Genomic DNA, 22,035 nt, shown 5'->3' with positions numbered 1-22,035 from the left:
TTATCTCAAGTGTGAGTGGTGCACACGCCCTCACTGCCTTTGCGGACTTCACGTGACTCCGACCCTGAGCTTCGTTTTGTGGAGTTGCCAGTCTTGCTAAAGGGGGCACCGGCTAACCTGCGCAGACTGGGATTTTGCTTGTTCAGACCACTAACTGCCAGTCCCCTGGGTACCGAAACATGGTCGCGCCTGGGTTGCTGGTCCTCAGAAGGCCTCACAGTCTCTCTGGAGTTTTCCCTTACACCCTCTGCCCGCTCTTCCTTTTTCTTTTCTTCTTTCCCAGCTTCTCACGTTAATCTCACCACCTTGTTGGAAAGGTATTGACTTCATGTGGTTCTTTTCTCCAAGAAGAGTTTAATTTCAAGGTTCCATTGAATAGGTCGGACATAGTGGCCACACCTGTAATCCCAGGGCTCTGGGAGGCCACAGCAAGAGGAGCACTTGAGGCCAGGAGTTCGAGACCAGCCTGAGTAACATAGCAAGACCCTGTCTCTACAAAACAATTTAAAAGCCAGCCAGGCAGAGCGGCAGATGCCTATAGTCCCAGCTACTCAGGAGGCTAGGGAGAGAGGAGCACTTGAGCCCAGGAGTTTGAGGCTGCAGTGAGCAATGATCGTGCCACTGCATTCCAGCCTGGGCCACAGAGTGTCTCTATTTTTTCAAAAAGCATACATTGAACAGAGCGATGGTGCCTCTGATGGGAAGCGTCCAGTCCTGGCATTCTTCGTGGCGGTGGGCAGGGCAAATATTTACAGCTGACAGTTTTCCCAGGCCCGGCAGGGAAGTGAGGCCAAGGAGTCAGGGCAGGGCCTGGGCTGTCTGCAGGGGCTGCCCTGGCATCACTGGACATGGAGGCAGGTGGAAAACACAGTGTGGACCAGAACTCCTGTTCAGGAGAGGACTCCCTCAGTGGGTGGAAGCCCCCAAGGAGGGGCCATGGCACCCCCAGGCACCCAGGTGTGATTGCGATGGTTCATGCGCTGCCTTCTAAGGAGGCTGGGTCCAAGTAATTGCTGGGATCTTCTGTTCTTTTTGAACTTTCTATTTGTAACTGTGTAAGGTGCAGATGACATAAGCTGTACCACCTGAACTGCTTGTAAGTGTGCATGGGCTCTTGGTTTGCAAAGCGGAGTTTGGAACTTCAGTGCCGGAGCTGAACGGCCCTGGACAAAGTGAAATGAAGCTGTCAGTGCGGCCACCTTCCCCTCTTGTGCTCTAAGCAACACCTCGCTTCTCTTCTGAATAAGTGTGAGCAAACATTTCAGCGGTAGCACCTTGAAAAGGGGCCAGATTATTAGCAAACATGGGGCACTCATACCCCAACAAAGCCCTGTCCAGGGCACCTCAAAATGAACCACATCGGAAACTGTACCCTGCATCTACAGGACTGGCCTCGTCCGTGTTTCCCGAAAGGGTTGATGTGGATGCATGTTCTGGGGCCTGGGCCCCAAGCCCAAGGCTCTGGCCTCTCCTCCACTGCCCCGCACCCTCCCTGGAATTCTGAGACGATGACATCAGGGTGCCAAGGCCAGGGACCAAAACATCAGAAAGAGCGTTCCAGCCAGCAGGGTGACCCAGCACTGACACAAAAACAGTTTGGAGGGCAAAGGACACTGCCCGATCTTGATTTCATGATGTGCCGTATATAGTGACCACATACATATGGCACATCGTGAAATCAAGGACTTACAATGCAGAGAGTTGTGCTTGTTAGTTTAAGTTTGCAAAGCACGCATTTTTTTTTTTAATTCAAGATATCCCTCTCAGTTACTTGCAATCCAAAATGCAATCAAAGCCTTGAGTTCATCCATGGGATAGTATCCTGGAGCGGGGCCTCGGCCTGGGGTCACAGAAGATGATAGAAGGTGTGGCTTCCATCTGACCAGTGGCCAGATGGCGGTGGCTGAGTCCTACCTCCCGTCCTGCTCAGGCTTCTGGAGGGTGAGGGACAGTGACCAGAAGGAAGTGACATTTGGAGAGAATGTGTACCATGACTGAAGCAAGAAGTGACCAAGACCCTGCCTTTCTCTGCTCAGAGTGGTTCCTACGCTGTCAGCAGGCTGACTGCCCTGCCACATGGGTGCCAAACTGCCTGACCTTAGCAAAGGTCTGTCTTCCCAGACTCCTGCTTCTTCCACCTCCACTGATCCCTCACCATCATTCAGAACAGCAGTTCTTTTTAGCCATGTGGAAAAATTTCCATCAATTTATCTCTGTTGCATAATTTATATTTTAATATCTCCAAGAAATACAGTGGAGTTTAATATAGAACATAAATAATTGGCACTATATATAAATCGGCAGGTTTGAGGCAGACAAGTTTGATTGAATTCCCAAAAGCAACTTGATTGATGATTTAAACCTGACCTGGAGCCTCCTAGAGTGTGGGCAGCGGAGCGGGAATCGCCATCGCTTGAGATGGCCTTGAAGGTGAGAGGCTTCTGCCAGCCCAGCACCATCTCTCAGGCCTCAAACACCCACCACCTCCCTCTGGAAACCTGAGAGGTCTTCCTCTCAGGGAAGGGATTGTATGCATTTATTTAGAGCAACTTCTTATTTAGCAAATAAGAAAACTGAGGCCCAGTGAGGGTTACAGGTTTTCCAGTGACTCCGGAAGCGAGGCAAGCAGTCAGGGCCTTGAAGCTGTTTCATTCGGGCTGTATCAGTGGGCTGTCACTAGACAAACATGACCCTTGACGATTTGGGGTGGAAGCAAGAGTGTCCTGGAACCAGAGTAGTAGCAAAACGATGTTGGGAACCAGTTGCCTTTATCCAGTGGGTGAAGACATACTTTTCCGAGCCAGGATTGGGAGAGGAAGGGGAATAACAGTCAAGAATAGACAGAAAAGGGGAGAAGGGAGGCTCGCCATCCCATCCCTTCCCTCCTTCCCGCTCCCAGCTGTTGCCAGCAGCAACCCCATCCCCAGCCACCACCAGGGAGTCCTTTCTGGCCGTCGAGCACTTGAGGCAAAAGCTTTTCTGGAGGCCATGGTGATGGGAGAAACAGAGGTGACTTCCTCGTACTTAGAGCTGAAGCGTGTGCAAGCCCCCGCGCACACACAGCACCTCAGGACGCGCTGCCCCTACAGCATTTCCTCATACACAGAAAATGTTTTTCCTTTTACTTTTTCTTTTGAGACAGAGTCTCCCTCTGTCACCCAGGCTGCAGTGCAATAGCGCAATCTCGGCTCCCTGCAACCTCCGCCTCCCTGGTTCAAGCGACATTCCTGCCTCAGCCTCCCGAGTAGCTGGGATTACAGGCATGCTGCCACCACACCTGGCTGATTTTTGTATTTTTAGTAGAGACAGGGTTTCACTATTTTGGTTAGGCTGGTCTTGAACTCCTGACTTCCAGTAATCCACCTACCTCAGCCTCCCAAAGTGCTAGGATTACAGGCATGAACCACTGTGCCTGGCCCACAGCAAATATTTATTAAGCACCTACGGTGTGTCAGGTAGTATGGTGAGCCGGAGGCTTAGGTTTGCACTAATGGGCAAGGCAGGTGCCTGTTCTTATGGCATTTATAACTTAGTGCTTTATTCCAGTCAATCCTATAAATCTCACCAATCTGGGCCAATACGAAGGACAGTCTGATTTAAGGAAAAGTCAGGATTATAGGCTTTAAATGATTCGGACTCACTTTCAAGTTACATAAAGAAATTATGCTACTAAGTAGTCTTATAGAAATATTCTTAATAAACAGATAAAGATGATTAGGAGATCACAGCAGCTTAGTCCGCGTTTATATTTCACTGCTTTGGCTTATATGTAAATGATGCTTCTAATCTGTTTGAAAATGGTTCCTTAAGTCAGCAAACGTTCTTCACGAAATTTGTTTGCACAGTTAATTAACATCCATGTTTAAGGTTCATTTGTTGGTATGTCACAGCTTAATGTCAGAGCTTTTCGTCTTGGGTTACATGTTTCCAGAGCCAAGCATCTTTCTGTTTGATTTGCTACATATATGGCTCTGCAGCCACACCGTGGAGGCATCAACATTTTAAAAAGTGGGGATGGTCATGGTGACAGTCACATTAGATTCATGACAATCAACCTGTAGGTTGGTTGGTTCTCCTCTTCCCAGAAGAATACCTGAAGGGAAATATATGAATTAGGAAGGGAAAGGGAAATAATCACCAGGGATGCCTCAAAAGAACAGCTATGATCAGCACCTACCCCTTTTCCCCCCAAACAGATTTGGGTAATTCCAGAAAATTCTTATAGGTGAATCCTAGCATCAGGAGTGTCCTCTAGACTCTAGAATTTGGAAAGATCATAAAAAGTTGAATGGAGCAAACAGGAAGATGAATTGTGGAAAGTGAAGCTGGGAGTAAGTCAAGGGGGGCTTAGCACACTCAACTCAGTCAGCACGTCACTCTCAGGACCTGCTGTCTTCCAGGTGCTGCAGGAAGTGCCCCTGAAGGCCAGGACACAGGAACTGGTTGACTGCTGGCACAGTAAGGGGAAGATAGATCCTGGTCTCCACAAACTCTAAGCTCCCATGGAAATATCTCATGGGCATTCAGCCTCAGCCACCACTCCTGTGCCATAAATGCTGCTTTCAACCTTAGGATGGCTACCTAGCCTCATCTGGGCAGTAGGGCTGTGGGGTGTCTGTTAACAGTACATGCCCATCACCACCCGTGCCTATCACCACCTGTGCCTATCACCTCCCATGCACATCACCACCCATGCCATCACTTCCCATGCCCATCACTTCCCATGCCCATCACTTCCCGTGCCCATCACCACCTGTGCCCATCACCTCCCGTGCCCATCACCACCCGTGCCTATCACCTCCCGTGCCCATCACCACCCATGTTCATCACCACCCATGCCCATCACCTCCCATGCACATCATCACCCGTGCCTGTCACCTCCCATGCCCATCACCACCCATGCTCATTACCACCCACGCCATCACCTCCTGTGCCCATCACCACCCGTGCCTATTACTTCCCATGCCCATCACCTCCCATGCCCATCACCACCCATGCTCATCACCTCCCTTGCCCATCACCACCCATGCCCATCACCTCCCATGCCCATCACCACCCGTGCCCATCACCCATGCCTATCACCTCCTGTGCCCATCACCACCCATGCCCATCACCCATGCCCATCATCACCCATGCCCATCACCCATGCCCATCATCACTCATGCCCATCACCACCCATGTTCACCACCCATGCCCATCACCTCCTATGCCCATTACCACCCATATCCATCACCTCCCATGCCCATCACCACCCATGCTCATCACCACCCGTGCCCATCACCACCCATGTCCATTACCGCCCATGCCCATCACCACCCGTGCCCGTCACCACCCGTGCCCATCACCATCAGTGCCCATCACCTCCCGTGCCCATTACCATCCATATCCATCACCTCCCATGTGCATCACCACCCGTGCCTATCACCCATGCCTATCACCACCCATGTCCATCACCACCCATGCCCCATCACCTCCCATGCCCATCACCCACGTTCACCACCCATGCCCGTCACCTCCCATGCCCATCACCACCCATATCCATCACCTCCCATGCCCATCACCACCTGTGCCCATCACCACCCGTGTCCATCACTGCCCATGCCCATCACCACCCATGCCCATCACCACCCGTGCCCATCCATCTAGGCGTTTTTGAAGTGCTTCATGGAGATTTCTCCTCTGAGCAGTATGCCCTCAAATCAGGCAATTTGGCAGGCTTATCAGAATTGCAGTTTAGAAACGGACGTGAAGGTCTGGCCAGATTATCTTTCTTATGCAATAAAGACGGGAGCCATTATTTTCTGTCCTCCTCAATCCTTTAAGTACTCTGTATTTTTTTTTTTTTTTTTGAGGCAGAGTCTTGCTCTGTTGTCCAGGCTGGAGTGCAATGGTGTGATCTTGGCTCACTGCAACCTCCACCTCCCAGGTTCAAGTGATTCTCTTGCCTCAGCTTCCGGATTAGCTTGGACTACAGGCATGTGCCACCACGCCCAGCTAATTTTTTGTATTTTTAGTAGAGATGGGATTTCACCATGTAAGCCAGGATGGTCTCAATCTCCTCACCTGGTGATCTGCCCACCGCAGCCTCCCAAACTGCTGGGATTACAGGCATGACCCACAGTGCCTGACCAATTTTAAGTAATTTGTCTCTTATTCAGCACTATTTTTCAAACCTGGTGCCAACATATTTTGGCATCTATTAAAACTTATATTTGCTAATCTGTCTCACAGACATATATACATACTTACACACTATGTATTTCATGTCATTAGGTCCTTTATTCTCTAGATTTAGCTTAACTCTAAGCTCTCCTTTGTTTGATGTGTAAACTAAACAGAAAAAAAAATAAAACCCCATGTGTGTTTTTAGTAGAGCCCCTTTTCTTGTACAGATTTATTGGCATTTTTAGGGTAGAAGTCGTTCAGTTACTAAATCCTTGTGACATTGTATGGAAGAGAAAGGCAAGATTTCTGTTCTGTTTACATTCTGCTTGTAAGAAGGGGGAAACAAGATTTTTAAAATTAGATTAAAATACTGGTTTTGAAAAGGCACTCTGTAGCTTTTACTCACTTAGTCAACAAGCAGAAACAGGAGGTGATGCCAGAATATATCTGGGATAAAATCTCATGCCTTTCAGCCCACCAAGTTGCGGTTTATTTACACAACACACAAATTGTCCAGTTCCTCGTTATTACTGCTGCCCTTCCTCATCCTGAAGCATGACCAAGGAGAAGAAAAAAGATTTGAGCCAGAATTAACATCTTTATTTCAAGTATACATGAAGAATTCAAATGTGATGGATAATTCTAGATCCTACTACATTCACAACTGCATCCCTAAACAGTAAAGTTGGGAGAAGCAAACTGTGAGTTCTCTTTTATTTTGGTGCACTAATGGGGGAAAACAGCATATATAATACCTATTCATCACTATAGCCAGCCTGATAGCTTTGTAAATTAAATTGTTAGCTCTTCTGGGAAATTAACTCATGTGACCTTACACGCTGTAGTTACAGGGACGCTTCTGGCTCAGTTGGTTTTGATTGAGTCTCCTAAGCTTATGTAGAGTTGGTGGTGGTGTTTTCCCTTTCTTCCTTTATTTCTTATTTGGACCCTTCCTTCAAATTATATCTCAAGAGAAAGGCGACTTGGGAAAAATGTTCTGACTCATTAATCTTCGCCGTTTCTTTTTTTCCCACGGATGTGGATTTCGCCAGCCTCTGGGCCGCGCATGCGCATTGTGCTGCTAGTGCCACCCCAGGCACCCAGAGCTCAGGAAGCGCAGCGGGCGCTGCTGGCGGGGCCATGCTATTTTGGGGACAAATCTGAAAGGCTTCAGTCATAGGCGCTTTCTGCTATGCCATGCCACTGTTGAACTTAGCAGCCCTTATTCTTGCAGAGTGGGAATTATTTGGAGAATATTCTTCGTTAGAGGTTACTGGAGGGGAAAGTCGAGGCAAGGATCTGTATAAAGAAAGCAAGAACTGGGCGCGGTGGCTCACACCTGTCATCGCAGCACTTTGGGAGGCCGACGCGGGTGGATCACTTGAGGTCAGAAGTTTGAGACCAGCCTGGCCAACATGGCAAAACTCTGTCTCTACTAAAAATACAAAAAATTAGCTGGGTGTGGTAGTGGGCGCCTGTAATCCCAGCTACTTGGGAGGCTGAGGCAGGAGAATCTCTTGAGGTGGAGGTTACAGTGAGTTGAGATCATGCCACTGCACTCCAGCCTGGGCGACAGGGTGAGATCCCATCTCAAAAACAAAAAAAGAAAGAAAAAAAGAAAAGAAAATTGGGAGGCTGAGGCAGAATAGCTTGAACCTAGGAGGCAGAGGTTGCAGCGAGCTGAGATAGCCCCACTACACTCTAGCCTGGGTGACAGAGCAAGATTCCAACTCAAAAAAAAAAAAAAAAAAGTGTGAAGCCATTTTCATTCTTCATTATTAATATGATTACATTTACTTCTGCTGATGAGGGTGTCTTCATTATCGAATGGAGAACTAGAAGGGGTAGGCAGCACATTTCGGTTGAATTAGATCAGATTTCGGATAGGATGGCTTATCACTGCATATAAGATTCTCATTTTCTGGCTTTCCTGGCCAGAGGTGTCTGCACAGAGCAAAGGGGATGAAAGGACCCGGGGTGAACAGGGAGGACTGGTTTGGTCCTGTAGCCCAGAGTTTCCAATCTTAAATCATAGGTCTGTTCTTGAGCTTTGAGGGTGCAGGTAGAGGAACAGAATTTTGCATCCACTTTTTCCATGGAGATCCTGCATTTCTTTCTTTTTTTCTTTTTCTTTGAGATGGAGTGTTGCTCTGTCTCCCAGACTGGAGTGCAGTGGCACACTCTCTGCTCACCGCAACCTCCACCTCCCAGGTTCAAGCGATTCTCCTGCCTCAGCCTCCTCAGTAGCTGGGATTACAGGTGCCTGTCACCACACCCAGCTAATTTTTGTATCTTTAGTAGAGCCAGGATTTCACCATCTTGACCAGACAGGTCTTGAACTCCTGACTTCATGATCCACCCGACTCGGCCTCCCAAAGTGCTGGGATTACAGGCATGAGCCACCGCGCTCGGCAGAGATCCTGCATTTCTTACTTCTCTGAACTTCCCCTGCCTGCTTCCTATGAGTAGACAGGGTCTCCTGAAAACCTTCTTGTTTAAGTTTCAGGGACATGATGCCTTCCAGACACTGATACCTGTAAATACACAGCACAAGATATAGCAGTGGGCAAGCAAGAAATCAGCCCTTATGTTTCTAGTGAAACGTTCTTTCAGTTTCCCTCACTAGGTTAACTTCTTGGGAGGAAGAAACATGTTCTTTTCCTCTTTGTTCCTCTTTGTACCCCTTCAGTGCCAGCTCAATGCCAGAAGGATACTCAACATAGTTGAACTTTTAAAAAAAATTGTATCTAGTCCTTGTGAAGTCTTAATGAGGCATTGAGCACTGCGTGGGGTCCATCCTGAAAGATGCAGTTGTGAAAATGATGCAGACCCAGTGAAATCATGGAAGTGACCAGGACCCAGTGGTCCTTGGCTCCACTTAGTCTTCCCAGAGTGCGAGATGTCCCGGGTTTTACATCAGGAAGAAGAGGATGCTTCATGCCACACACGGGCAAATAGGAAACAGTGTCCACATCCCTCATGAAGGAATTTTCTTGAAGACCATCTTGTCCTGTCCTCTCATTTTCCACACGAGGAAACTGAGGCCCAGTGAGAGGCACTAACTTGTCAACTCATTTATGTGGCAGAAGATAAACATTTAAACTTTTGAATGTAAAAGATGGTTTCTTGTGGAAAACTGTAAATCAGAATTTGAATAAGAGATTCTTATTGTTTTCCCCCATTCTGCAAGGTTTTGTTTTTTTTTTTTTTTGGAGTGCAATGGTGCGATCTCAGGTCACTGCAACCTCTACCTCCTGGGTTCATGCGATTCTCCTGCCTCAGCCTCCAGAGTAACGGGGATTACAGGTGCGTGCCACTATGCCCAGCTCATTTTTTGAATTTTTAGAAGAGACAGGGTTTCATCATGTTGGTCGGGCTGGTCTCAAACTTCCAACCACAGTTGATCCACCTACCTTGGCCTCCCAAAGGGCTGGGAGTTCAGGTGTGAGCCACCACACCCAGCCCGTTTTGCACCTTTTGATCTCAATTTTACCGGCTCTATTTTAAGGTATTAAATGGAGACAGTAGGCTTGTATATGTGTGTGCACTTGTGTGTATAAGTGAGGAGGAGGAGAGAGAGAATTTTTATAAGGGGACTTTTTAAGCTAGCAACCTTTGTCATAATGGGTGGACAGGCCTGGTGCCTCCCGGAATACCGTGTTTCCTAATTAGCATCCTGATTTATGGAATAAAAACATGAGATAAAATGAGGGAATTCTCTCTGGAATAAATGCCACCGTCTCAATTAACCAAAGGGCAATAAGATGGATTATATGCCAGAATAGGGCTTTTCATCAGTCTTTGTTCAAAAACCACATTTTAGTTAAGCTCAGCACAATTAGACAATTACTGAAATCAAGAAAATGGAAATAGGTGGACTTTAAGTTAATGTTCCCAGCATCTTATCTTTCTATGTCTTTCTCTTGCTAATGGATGAAAGGAAAATTAATCATGATTTGTTATAACTATCCCGTTAAAATGGGATTGATAGAAATATTTTATATTAAAGAAATGGTGAGCCCAAACTGCTGAGTTAATTACAAAGTTTTCCTTTGTGCCTGAAACAGAATAGGAAATGCTGTTCTTGCCTACTGAATGATTTCTGTCGAATAGAAAACACTTGAATCCCTTTCTAGAAATGCTTCACTGAACTGAAATGTATTATTATGGAGGGGGAGAAGAATTCTGATACATTCTTTTTTTTTTTTTTTTTTGAGACAGAGTCTTGCTCTGTCGCCCAGGCTAGATCGCAATGGCACAATCTCAGCTCACTGCAACCTCTGCCTCTCGGGTACAAGCAATTCTCCTGCCTCAGCCTCCTGAGTAGCTGGGATTACACCACCCCTGGCTAATTTTGTATTTTTAGTAGAGATGAGGTTTCACCATGTTGGCCAGGTTGGTCTCGAACTCCTGGCCTCAAGTGATCCAACTGCCTTGGAAAAACAACCAAAAATATGACAATTACAGTAGCACTGAGTGAGTGCTACAGACAAATTTCCTGCCAGTCTCTCTTCCTCAGTCTGCCTCTGTGTTCTGTGCCACAACCAGTGATTCCGATCTCAATTGTGTCCACTTGTAACACAGTTGAGGTCTGTTAAGCATCACCAGTGAACGTCGGGTGGATTCATTAGTGGAGCTCTGTTCCACCTGTAGCTAATGAAGTCATTTTCTCGCTGAAACAGTGATGTACAATTGGTCTGCTTTCCAGGCCTGGCTGCTTCCGTTTCCACTGAGTTCTTTCCTCCTGAAGTGTGAGATCACAATTGCATGCCTTACAAAAGAGTGCTCTTGCCTGCCCCATCCTGGGTGCGCCCAGCTAACCCTGGCTCTCCACCAGCACCCTGCCGTCAATGCTCAGCTGCCCCCTTCCGAGCAGCAGCACCTGCCCTGCATTTAGGACCCTTTCTGTACTTTGAAAACCCACAGCACAATGGTCAGGCTGGAGCGGCTTGGGCCAGCCTGGGGCAAAAGGCAGAGAACTGAGACCACGTAGTGAGTTTGGTTCAGCCAGTATTGGTGGAGGAGCTGCTGGGGAAGTGGCGTGTGTGGCCTGGGGTCTGGAGCAAGAATGGGATCAGGCAGTGTGGAAGCAGTTTGTAAACTCATAACACACCAACTGTCATTAGTAAATAAGTTGCTACAAGCTATTTTTTGTCAGCCTCAAAACAGCCCAGAAGAGTTTAAATGATGGAAACTCTCAGGTTTTTTTTTTTGAAACAGTCTCACTCTGTCACCCAGGCTGGAGTACAGTGGCGCGATCTCAGCTCACTGCAACCTTTGCCTACCATGTTCAAGCGATTCTCCTGCCTCAGCCTCCTGAGTAGCTGGGACTACAGGCACCTGCCACCTCGCCCGGCTAATTTTTGTATTTTTAGTAGAGATGGGGTTTCACTATGTTGGCCAGGATGGTCTCTGTCTCTTGACCTTGTGATCCACCCACCTCAGCCTCCCAAAGTGCTCGGATTACAGGCATAAAGCCACCATGCCTGGCCCAACTTTCAGGTTTCTTACAGAAAAAAGGAGAATCTTGTTTTCCCCAAAGGTTATTTCCTTCAGCAGCGTGACCACATGCCCCTCTCCCTCAAGTTTGGGAAGCAAGACAAAGGGCCTTGGGAATGCCTTAGCTCATGATGAGCTGAGGGACAGTCATTTTTGACTCGTCGTCATGCATTTGATCTGCTCCTCATTTTATGGATACGTATAATTTTGGACAGGGTCTTACTTCGTCACCCAGGCTGGAGTGCAGTGGCCCCATCACAGCTCACTGCAGCCTCAACTTCCTGAGCTCAGGTGATCCTCCCACCTCAGCCTCTCAGGTAGCTGAGACCACAGGCACACACCACCCTGCCCTGCTAATTTTTTTGTAGATACAGGGTTTCACCATGCAGGCCAGGGTGGTCTCAAACTCCTGGGCTCAAGTGATCTACCTACCTTGGCCTTCTAAAGTGCTGGAATTACAAACATGAGCCATGGCACATGGCCCATTTTACACATTTTAAGAAAATATTTTATCATACTTGTACAAGAAGATTTTCAGTGAAGGACAAAGTTTTGAAAATCCAATCAGTAAGATACTCACTGGGAGGTATTTTTATAGAAACCCGTGAAAGCTAATCATAGGAAACTGGAAAAACAGGAGCAGGGTTTGCAGTTCGGCCTTTCCCCACCCTGTTCCCCATTCTATAAAGAGTGAAAAGGTAGCACAGTGCGGGGGACAGCACAGTCCCTACATGATCCTTTCCCTGCTTTTCCCTGTCGTTTACACAGCACCTGTTAGTCCATCTGGTCATCCGTTGATTCATTCGTAAGACCCGTGTTACGTATCTTCTATGTGCTACTTTGGGGATACCCACTGAGTTAAAGATGGTCTCTACCTTAAGGATTCCAGAAATTGGTATCAGAAAGAGTTAAAAATCATTCTTTAGGTAGATAGCTGAAACTAAAAATTTCTGTTATTATTGTCATCACTCTGGCTTATCGTGGCAGATAAGGCTGAAATTTGTCCCAGGTAATTGGCCTCCTGGTGACCTTTCTCGCTCCCTTGTTTTTGCTGAGCATACTGTAACATTCCCACAGTCTTCGGACTGCATTGTGAGGACAGCTGGGAGGACAGCGGTCAGGGAGGCTGTACCTGCGTTTTCAGTTCAGTGCTTCGACGCGCTCCGTGCGGGCGTCCTGCAGTTCGTTCACATGCAAGAGTCACAACGACATGTAAAGCATGCGCTCAGGCACACCCTTCTCCAAGAATGCACAACATCCCGTGCTTCTGGATAGAATTCCCCTGAATGCGTGTGAGGGGGATGTTGGGCTTTTCCTGTCTGTGCCGGGCTGAAGCGCAGGGCTTTGTTCAAGGTCTTCTAGAAAGTCATCTGCCATTCCGGGTCCAGCTCTTCATCACAGGCAACACCTGTGCATTCTTTGTTTTGCTTTTACCATGGACTGAGAAACTTCTTATCTTTCAAAATTCCAGTGTTTCCTAGTCTCCTTTGAAAATACCCCTGTTAAGATAGGAGAGAAGCACCAGGAATAGGCGAGAATCTTGGATAATGTGAGTCCTGGAAGGTGGCGTATTCTGGAATGGGGATGGGTGGAGGGGAATGAAGGAGAAAGAAGGGAATTCTTTCCGTTTCAAGCAATAGAAATTCAAACTGTGGTATCTCATGGAACCAGACTGTGAGAAGCGCACGAACGCCTGGAAGTAGGATCTACTGAGTGTTTCAGGAACTAGCGTCTGCCGAGGGGACAGCAGCTGTCACCTGGAGGCTGGTCACTGGCAGCCTTCTGTTTCAGGAGCAGGAACTCCATCCTGGATACTGAAAAGACTCTTGATCCTTAGAAAAACAGGGTCCCGGCATCAGAGCTGCAGTGGCCTGGAACAGATGACTGCTGAGACACAGGGCCAGTGGCTGTTCTCTTTGGAGGACTGGAGTGACTCCTGGACTCAGTAGGAGACTGAGCCTGGATAAGCCCACGGACACCCTTCCTCTGTTCCAGCCGAGATTATTCACCCACTCCTGTCTAGCTGGGGTGGGGTGAATAATCTCAGCTGGAATAGAGGCAGGGTTAGAATACACTGAGGACAATGGAGAGCAAGAATATGGCCCCCCCCCATTTCATATGGCTCCCTGTTGCATATGGCTCCCCCATTTCATATGGCTCCCCATTTTATATGACTCCCCCGTTTCATATGGCTCCCCCATTTCATATGGCTCCCCTTTTTATATGACTCCCCTGTTTCATATGGCTCCCCCATTTCATATGGCTCCCCATTTTATATGACTCCCCCGTTTCATATGGCTCCTCCATTTCTTGCTCTCCATTGCCCTCAGTCCAGAATCCAAATTCCACTGCCCAAGGCTACAGGAATCCAAATTCCACTGCCCAAGGCTACAGGGGGCCATTCCCTGGCCTCTAGTCCCCTCTTCTCTTGCTTGTCCCCTTGACTCCAGTGAGTGGTTTCAGTGCCGAAAGAGGACACACTTTCTCTTACCTTTGGGCCTGTGACCCGCCTGGGCACTGCTCTTCCCATCTTCCTCCTTAGCTCTGAATTCATCCTTCTTCTTCAAGCTGTAATTTGCATGTGATCCCTTCATCCAACTTTCCCAAGGAAGTTCCCTTGAGCTCCTAAGGCCACCTGCCATGCCAAGCTCTAACTGGGCATTAGTTCTCTGCGTGGAGTTTGTCCTTCTTTGAGACTGAGAGCTCTCTGAACCAGGTCCCTCCTGGACATGAAAGGTGCTACATAAATGTCCAGCCACAGGGGTCAGAGCTCAGAAGCTTACAGGGACGGGGAGCCCACTGTGGCATCCTGGCTGCCCTCTCTGAACGTTCACTTTGAGTCACTTCAGTTTCTCTTGGACAACAGCACCCTGTCGGGGAAGACTCATTTATTTGCAAAATACATGACACTGTTTCACTGGGAAGCCCCTCAGACCCAGAGTCTCACCAACCTGCGGGCTTAAGACGTGGTGATAAGATGGAGACAGAGTTAATGCATTTTCTGTCTAGGCAATGTGGTATTACATGAGATGCTCTCAAATCCCTGACAGGAGTTGAGACAGAGTTCTTGTCAGTTACATAAGAAAAACAACTCATTGTTATATGATGCACGTTGAGCCTCATCGTGTGTTTTCTTAGTCTTTGTGTGTGCATTTAAATTAAAATTTGCCCGGGTGCAGTAGCTCATGCCTGTAATCCCAGCACTTTAGGAGGCCAAGGCAGAAGGGTCACTTGAGCCCAGAGTCGAGATCAGCCTGGGCAATGTAGGGAGACCCCGTCTCTACAAAAATGAAAAAACTAGCTGGCCATGGTGGCACGCACCTGTCAATGCAGCTAGGGCTGAGATAGGAGAATCACTTGAGCTCCGGTCAGCCGGTGATTGTACCACTGCACTCCAGCTTGGGCAACAGAGCAAGACCCTGTCTCAAAAAAAGAATATTAATTAACATTTAAGGAATTCTGTTTTTACTACAATGAGTAACAAGGCTTTTTTTTTTTTTTTTTGCTTTTTTTCCTTGATGGAGCCTTGCTCTGTTGCCCAGGCTGGAGTGCAGTGGCACCATCTCGGCTCACTGCAACCTCCACCTCCTGGGTTTAAGCAATTCTCCTGCCTCAGCCTTCTGACTAGCTGGGATTACAGGTGTGCACCGCCACACCTGACTAATTTTTTGAATTTTTAGTAGAGACAGGGTTTCACCATGTTGGCCAGGCTGGTCTTGAACTCCTGACCTTGTATTCCGCCTGCCTCAGCCTTCCAAAGGGCTGGGATTACAGGCATGAGCCACCATGCCCTGCCTGTTTTTGTTTTGGTAGAGATTAGGGGGTCTTGCTATGTTGCCCAGGCTGGTTTCAAACTACTGGACTCAAGCCATCCTTCCACTTCAGCCTTCCAAAGTGCTGGGATTGCAGGTGTGAACCGCCACACCCAGCCTAATGAGGCTTTTCATTGGTTCTTGTTGGCCTATATTCTAATCAGGTTTTTGGCTCCAGACAGGTTTTAACAGCGCATTGTGTGTTGCTGGCCGGCAGGCCAGCCTGTGCCTCCCTGTCTGCTCACCGGCCCTCATCTCCACCAGGAATGCTCCTCTCACCTTCATTTTTTTGTCCTGGAAACATGCTGCTCGGCCCTCAGGCCCAGCTCCCATGTCACCTGCTACCTGCAGCCCTCCCCTTGTCCCTCCTCCAGGCGCTGTGCCTGTGTTCCCTACCCCAGACCACGAGTTGTGGAGGAAAGGGCTGTATCTTACTCACCCCTTTTCGCATTTATTCATGTGGATACATTGATGCTCATTTGTTTCAATTCATTGAACATCTGCCATTGGCCAGGGAATGTTTCCCTGTTGGAAGGAGATCCAGATCCCTTCAAGACATAGGTCCTGCCTTTCAGGAGCTGTCATTCTCTTGGGAGAGGGGAGAGACTGATTGAGCTACACGTGGAGGCTGTGCCCGACAGCTCGCATTTTCTTTCTTTCCTGTGAGATAAAACCGTACCTTATGGTATGACTTTATTTTAATTCTGCCATGACATTTGCGGTGGTTGTTTTAAGATTCAGAGATCACTGGGTGTGGATCCTCCCGCGACACTCTCTGCTCCTGATTACATTACAAAAACAGCGACTTGGCTTTCTGTTGCATTCACAGCGCGTGCAGGTTTAAACATCCCACTGCACTTCAGGGAGGCTCTCAGGGACCCCACAAGTTTCCGGAAAAGTGGGAAATGCAAACCTGTCAACCTGTCAGTCTGACGTGTAAGTCTCAAGTTGTTAAACCCGCTGTCAGATGAGCTGTCTCCACTGAAGACATCGCTCCCCCCGCCCTCATGTGCTCATCCCTGTCCCCGCAGCGCAGGGACAGACTGCCACAGACTCCCATGTGCTCTGGAGAGATTCTGGATTTGGCCTCCAGACTGCAGCCCCTAAGGGGAGCTGTGTGTGAGACAGAGTGAACTCCAAGTCTCTCTAAAGAATCACCATGTCAGTATGTTCAGTTCTTTGTCCTCCATTTTAAAGTTTAATTTCCTTGTAGTTTCAGTAAACAACCTTTCCACAGCTCTAATCAGTAGTTCACATCTGTTCCCCCGTCCCCTGCCCCGTCCTGACTCATCCCGGTCACCTGATCCGGTCACCAGCTTTGAACTAGGTCACCTCTGACTACCTGCTTTGACCCGTCCCATAACCATCCTTCCCGCTAAACCACCCACCTCACCCTCCAGCTTGTACCCCTGCTCCCTGTAAAATAGCCAATCGGAATTAGATTAGACTGTGTGGTATAACCCTAGCCAATAGGGGAACGACCCAGCAGTAAGTAGGGGCGACCTCCGTCAGGAGTAAGAACCCTTCCCCTCCCTTGTCCAGGTGTGTGCTCATCATTGTTCCATCTGTGAGCTGCCCCCTTCTATAGAAGTAAATTTCCTTGCTGAGGAAATTTATATTCAAGTGCTACTTCTTTTGTGGCACTGACAACTTACTTGTAGCACGTGCTAAGGTGTGATACAGGCCATGACCCTCTGGCCCCATGGGACACCTGGCTGACAGCAGCCTGTGCTGATGCGACAAACAGAAGGTGGCCTCAGACCCCTTAGGAGAAAGCATAGTGCCTCAGAGATAGGACGGGGCCACCCCAGGGCCAGTCACCGGGGGACCTGGGAGCTGGGAATCTTTTCAGCCTATAGGTGGCTGTTTATCACGAGGGGCCTTAGGCAGACAAGAGGCAGTTCTGAAACCCAACAACACAAAGCAATTTCCAACTTGGCTTCTGAATAATGGAACGGCGGTAGCACAGGCACAGATCAACTGGAAGTAGGCGGGTGGAAGGGGAGAGCTGGACATTTGGGGAACAGCCTGAGCAGTGCAGAGACAGAGGGAAGCCATTTGGTGTGTGTACCTCCCTTCTTCCCTGGGGTAGGAGCAAACCTGAAGTGAGAACGGCAGAGTCATCGCACATGGAAACGAGGTTAGGAAACCTAGTTTTTTACTAAGGGACCAGGTTGGGTCACTTTTTGTGACAAGAACTGTGTGAACCATTTTTATTACCCGTTATTCTGACTCGGCATTGATAGTTGAAAATTCTTCCCTAGGACTAGGTGCTGAGTACTGTTCTAAGTGCTTTACATACAACAGCTCATTTACATACATAATACATTTATACACGTCAATCATTTACACACATCAACTCATTTACGTACATCAACTTATTTGCATACCTCATCTCATTTGCACACAACTCATTTGCATATTTCAACTCATTAACGTTGTCTCTTTTCCTAAGGAGGAAACTGAGGCCTAGAGAGTCACGTGCCTGAGTTCAGACAGGCCGCTCTGCATGCTGCTCACGCTGCCTCTGACAGTTTGATGTGGGTCAAAGCCACGTCTTAACAACTATCGTTAAGTGTAGGGTGCGTCTGGGTTACTAGAAGTTCTGTCAGCCCACCTGATCCTCAGCACCCAGCTGGATGTGAGAGCTGTTCCCGGGTCTTCCCTAGCTCTCTGTGGCCTTATTCTTCTGTTGCGGATGCTGAAGGCACCCTCAGTGGTTCCCCCGAGGCCGTTGTGGATTGCAGATGTTTCATGCCCAGATGGCCCAGGGGGCAACTTCAGTGTGTCCAGATCAGACTCTGCAGTCACACTCGCCCTACTCTGTCTCTGCCCTGGTGGTCAGCAAAGCGCTTAGCTGCACTAGTGGCCCCGAAGAGTTTCTTGAATGGTTGTAGTCAGCATAGCCAGAGGCAGAGAGAGACTAGGGGAGGATAGGAAAGGTCACAAATTATACAGAGGATTAGAGGAGAGGAATTCAGTTTGTGGCTTTAATATTTTATACTTCACAGGAGAGGTACTCTTCAAAAAACATAACCTAGTTGTCCAAATCACAATTTTTAGGTTATACTTTCAATGTAGGAGGACCCTCACTTTGCTTAAAAGGGGTCTTCAGGGAGAAATTGACCAAAAAAATTAGCAGTTGGCTCTGTGGTGACAGCACATTCTTACACTGAGAACCAGGACCAGGCCTTGGGATCCCAGGCTCTGTTCCCAGCTTTTATGCACGCCGATTCCCGACTGGCTGTCACAACCTGGTGAGAAAGTCAGCTTTCCCGGTGTTAACAGTCACCGGATCTACCTGTCTGCACGTGGCCAAGACCCCACACCATCCCCCACGCTCTTCTCTCTGCCTGGCCAACTCCTCAGTCTTGGCAAATTCCTTCAGATCCCGTGAGTCATGCGAGTCACCTTCCTTTGTATAGCATTGGAAAAATTAGTGCCCCTTCATTTTAGAGTCAGGATCTCACTGGTCTGTCACACAGGCTAGACTGCAGTGGCGCAATCACAGCTCACCGCAGTCTCAAACTCCAGCGGGACTCAAGTGATCCTCCTGCCTCAGCCTCCTGAGTAGCTGGGACTACAGGCATGTGTCACCATGCCTGCTCATGGTGTTATTCTTTGTAAGAGATGAGCTCTCGCCGTGTTGCCCAGGCTGGTCTCGAACTCCTGCCTCAGCCTCCCAAAGTGATGGAATTATAAGTGTGAGCTGCCACCCTTGTCCATCATCGCCTTTTAATCTTTGCATTGTGCCACCTCCCCGGCACAGCCAGCACCCGAGCCGGCACTGAGCACCTGTTTGCTTGGAGAATGAATGTGAGGTCATTAGTAAATGATTCTGAAATGAGTCTACCGAAGGTGGAAAGGAGCACAGTTCAAATGCTTTGCATTACGTGCCAGTCAGCGTCTCTTTGTCTTCCTGGAGACACCCACTGAGCTCATCAGATGTAAAATCCTTCGTTTTCCACCCATTTCCCTTATTCCTTCTTATCGCCGTGGGGTCATGTCTTCGCCTTCTTTCAAGGCTTCATGTTTCCGAGTTGGTTCTATCTTCTCCCAGATCGTTGGTCTTCTGCGAATACCCTCTTGCTCCTGAATCATAAAGAACTCCTGCTTATTAGATTATGTTGCTGTGTCTCCAATTATATCTTTAAAGTTTCTCCCTCTCACATACTCCTCCACATGTCCCCTTTCTCTGCTTTCTTACTGGCCACTTCTCAAACACATGGCTGATCTATTCCGGAGCATTCAACTCCCACCTGTAAAGGCAGCCAGTGGCCTTGGGAGGAGGGCTGCCCGAGACCATGGGAACCATGTTTTGGTCACCAACGAGCCACATGTGTAATGGTGGTCCCATAAGAGTATACTATACTTTTGCTATACCTTTTCTTTCTTTTTTTTTTTTTTTTTGAGATGGAGTTTCGCTCTTGTTACCCAGGCTGGAGTGCAATGGCACGATCTTGGCTCACCGCAACCTCCGCCTCCTGGGTTCAGGCAATTCTCCTGCCTCAGCCTCCTGAGTAGCTGGGATTACAGGCACGCGCCACCATGCCCAGCTAATTTTTGTATCTTTAGAAGAGACGGGGTTTCACCATGTTGACCAGGATGGTCCCGATCTCTTGACCTCGTGATCCACCCGCCTCGGCCTCCCAAAGTGCTGGGATTACAGGCTTGAGCCACCACGCCCGGCCCTGCTATACCTTTTCTATGTTTAGGTAGGTTTTGATTTAGATTTAGAGTAGATATGTTTAGGTTAGATTTAGAGTAGATATGTTTAGGGTTAGATTTAGAGTAGATATGTTTAGGTTAGATTTAGAGTAGATATGTTTAGGTTAGATTTAGAGTAGATATGTTTAGGTTAGATTTAGAGTAGATATGTTTAGGTTAGATTTAGAGTAGATATGTTTAGGGTTAGAGTAGGTAACACATTTACCACTGTGTTCCCAGCGATCCTGAGAGGACCCACAGACCCTCTGAAGGAGGCTCCTGCAGGAGCCAGGAGACAGTGTTGAACTTGAACTTGACCTTGCCGGCCTCCTCTGGCCGGGCCCACAGCATCTGTCACGGGGACATCACTTCTGGTCCCTGTTTTCTCTTGCTGTCAGCGCACCCTTCTGTTTCTGCTGTCTCTTCGCTGTGCCCTCTGAACCGCCAGAATTACATTCCTCCAAACCAAATGTCATTATTCCCGTTAACAGCCAGGTGACTTTTCAACAGTTAAGCGGGTCACGCTAAGCTCGGCACAGTCCAGTCCAAATACCAGTCAGGCTCCCCACGTCCCTCCCTGTCCCAAAATGTCACCTCCCCTGTGTTGCAGCCACACTGAAGCCTCCGTGTCCCCTAAATATCCCAGACCCTCTTGTGACTCTGAGTCTTGGCCCCGGGCTCCCTCCTCTGAGAATGAGCTTCCCCCAATATTCTCCCGCACAGACTGTCCCTCAGCCTTGTGGACAGATCGGACCTGGGCAGAATGCTCTGCAGTCTGCTCCTGTCTTTGCCGGGATCTGAATGTTCCGGACTCTCTTCCACTGCAGGGGGCCTTCCCCAGAGCAGGAACGGGGCGCGGCAGTGTTTGCATTTTCCAAACCCAGCGTGGTGCCACCGTCGCCTCTCCTCCTTCAGATGTTACTAACTGGGTGGGGGGAGACAGTATCACCTAACTGAAAGTTTTCTGTTAAACACTGTCTGCGTAATTCAAAAAGATAAGAATCTTTAACTGTGCGTCTTCAGATGAAGTGTCAATAAATGATTTTTTATTGAAATCCAAACTCAAGGGGTAGACATGTCACCTCCCACCACAGCAAACGTCACAGGCTCCAGGGAATGGTTTCCCTTCCAGAACAACATTATAACGCAGTGGCCCTAGCCTGTAGGGACCAGGGACCGGTTCCATGGAAGACAGTTTTTCCACGGACCAAGGGTGGTGGTGGGACGATGATTTCAGGATGCTTCGAGGGCATTACATCGATCATTAGATCCTCCCAAGGCACACGCAACCCGGAGCCCTCACCTGCGCGGTCCACAACAGGGTCTGCGCTCTTGTGAGAATCCGTGCTGCAAGTTCCAGTGGTGATGCTCTCCGTCTGCTATGTGGCCCGGTTTTTAACAGGCCACTGAGTAGCACCAGTCTGTGGCCTGGGGGTTGCGGACCTCCCTCCATTATAAAGAACAAAATTTGTTACATAGAGATCACTTGAGCCCAGGAGTTCGAGGCTGCAGTGAGCTATGATTGTGCCACTGCTCTCCAGCCTGGGTGACTGGGCGAGACCCTCTCTATAAGAAGATGTTTAAGAAGAGGGAAGTTTGTATTCTTACAGTTTTTCAGAGTTCACTATGGTGACCCTTTATCGCACTGTCAGGAATGCTGTAGAGCACATTGAATTCTTGGGCTCTGATGTATCCTTTTATTTCTGAGACAGGGTCTCACTCTGTCCCCAGGCTGGCGCAGCATCTCTGCTCAGCACAACCTCCACCTCCCAAGTTCAAATGATTCTCCTGCCTCAGCCTCCTGAGTACTAGGACTATAGGTGTGTACCACCACGCCTGGCTAAGTTTTTGT

At 48.5% G+C, this 22,035-nt stretch overlaps 1 protein-coding gene across 11 annotated transcripts in view; it reads left to right on the top strand.

Moving 5' to 3' along the window:
• KIF26B (kinesin family member 26B) overlaps positions 1–22,035 on the top strand; it is a 636,506-nt gene that overhangs the window by 460,573 nt on the left and 153,898 nt on the right. The window lies entirely within an intron of this gene.

This window comes from Callithrix jacchus, chromosome 19 (assembly GCF_049354715.1).
Source record: "Callithrix jacchus isolate 240 chromosome 19, calJac240_pri, whole genome shotgun sequence".
NCBI classification, from domain to species: Eukaryota; Metazoa; Chordata; class Mammalia; order Primates; family Cebidae; genus Callithrix; species Callithrix jacchus.
Note: the sequence above shows the minus strand (reverse complement) of the source record. Positions and strands in the feature narration are given on the sequence as shown.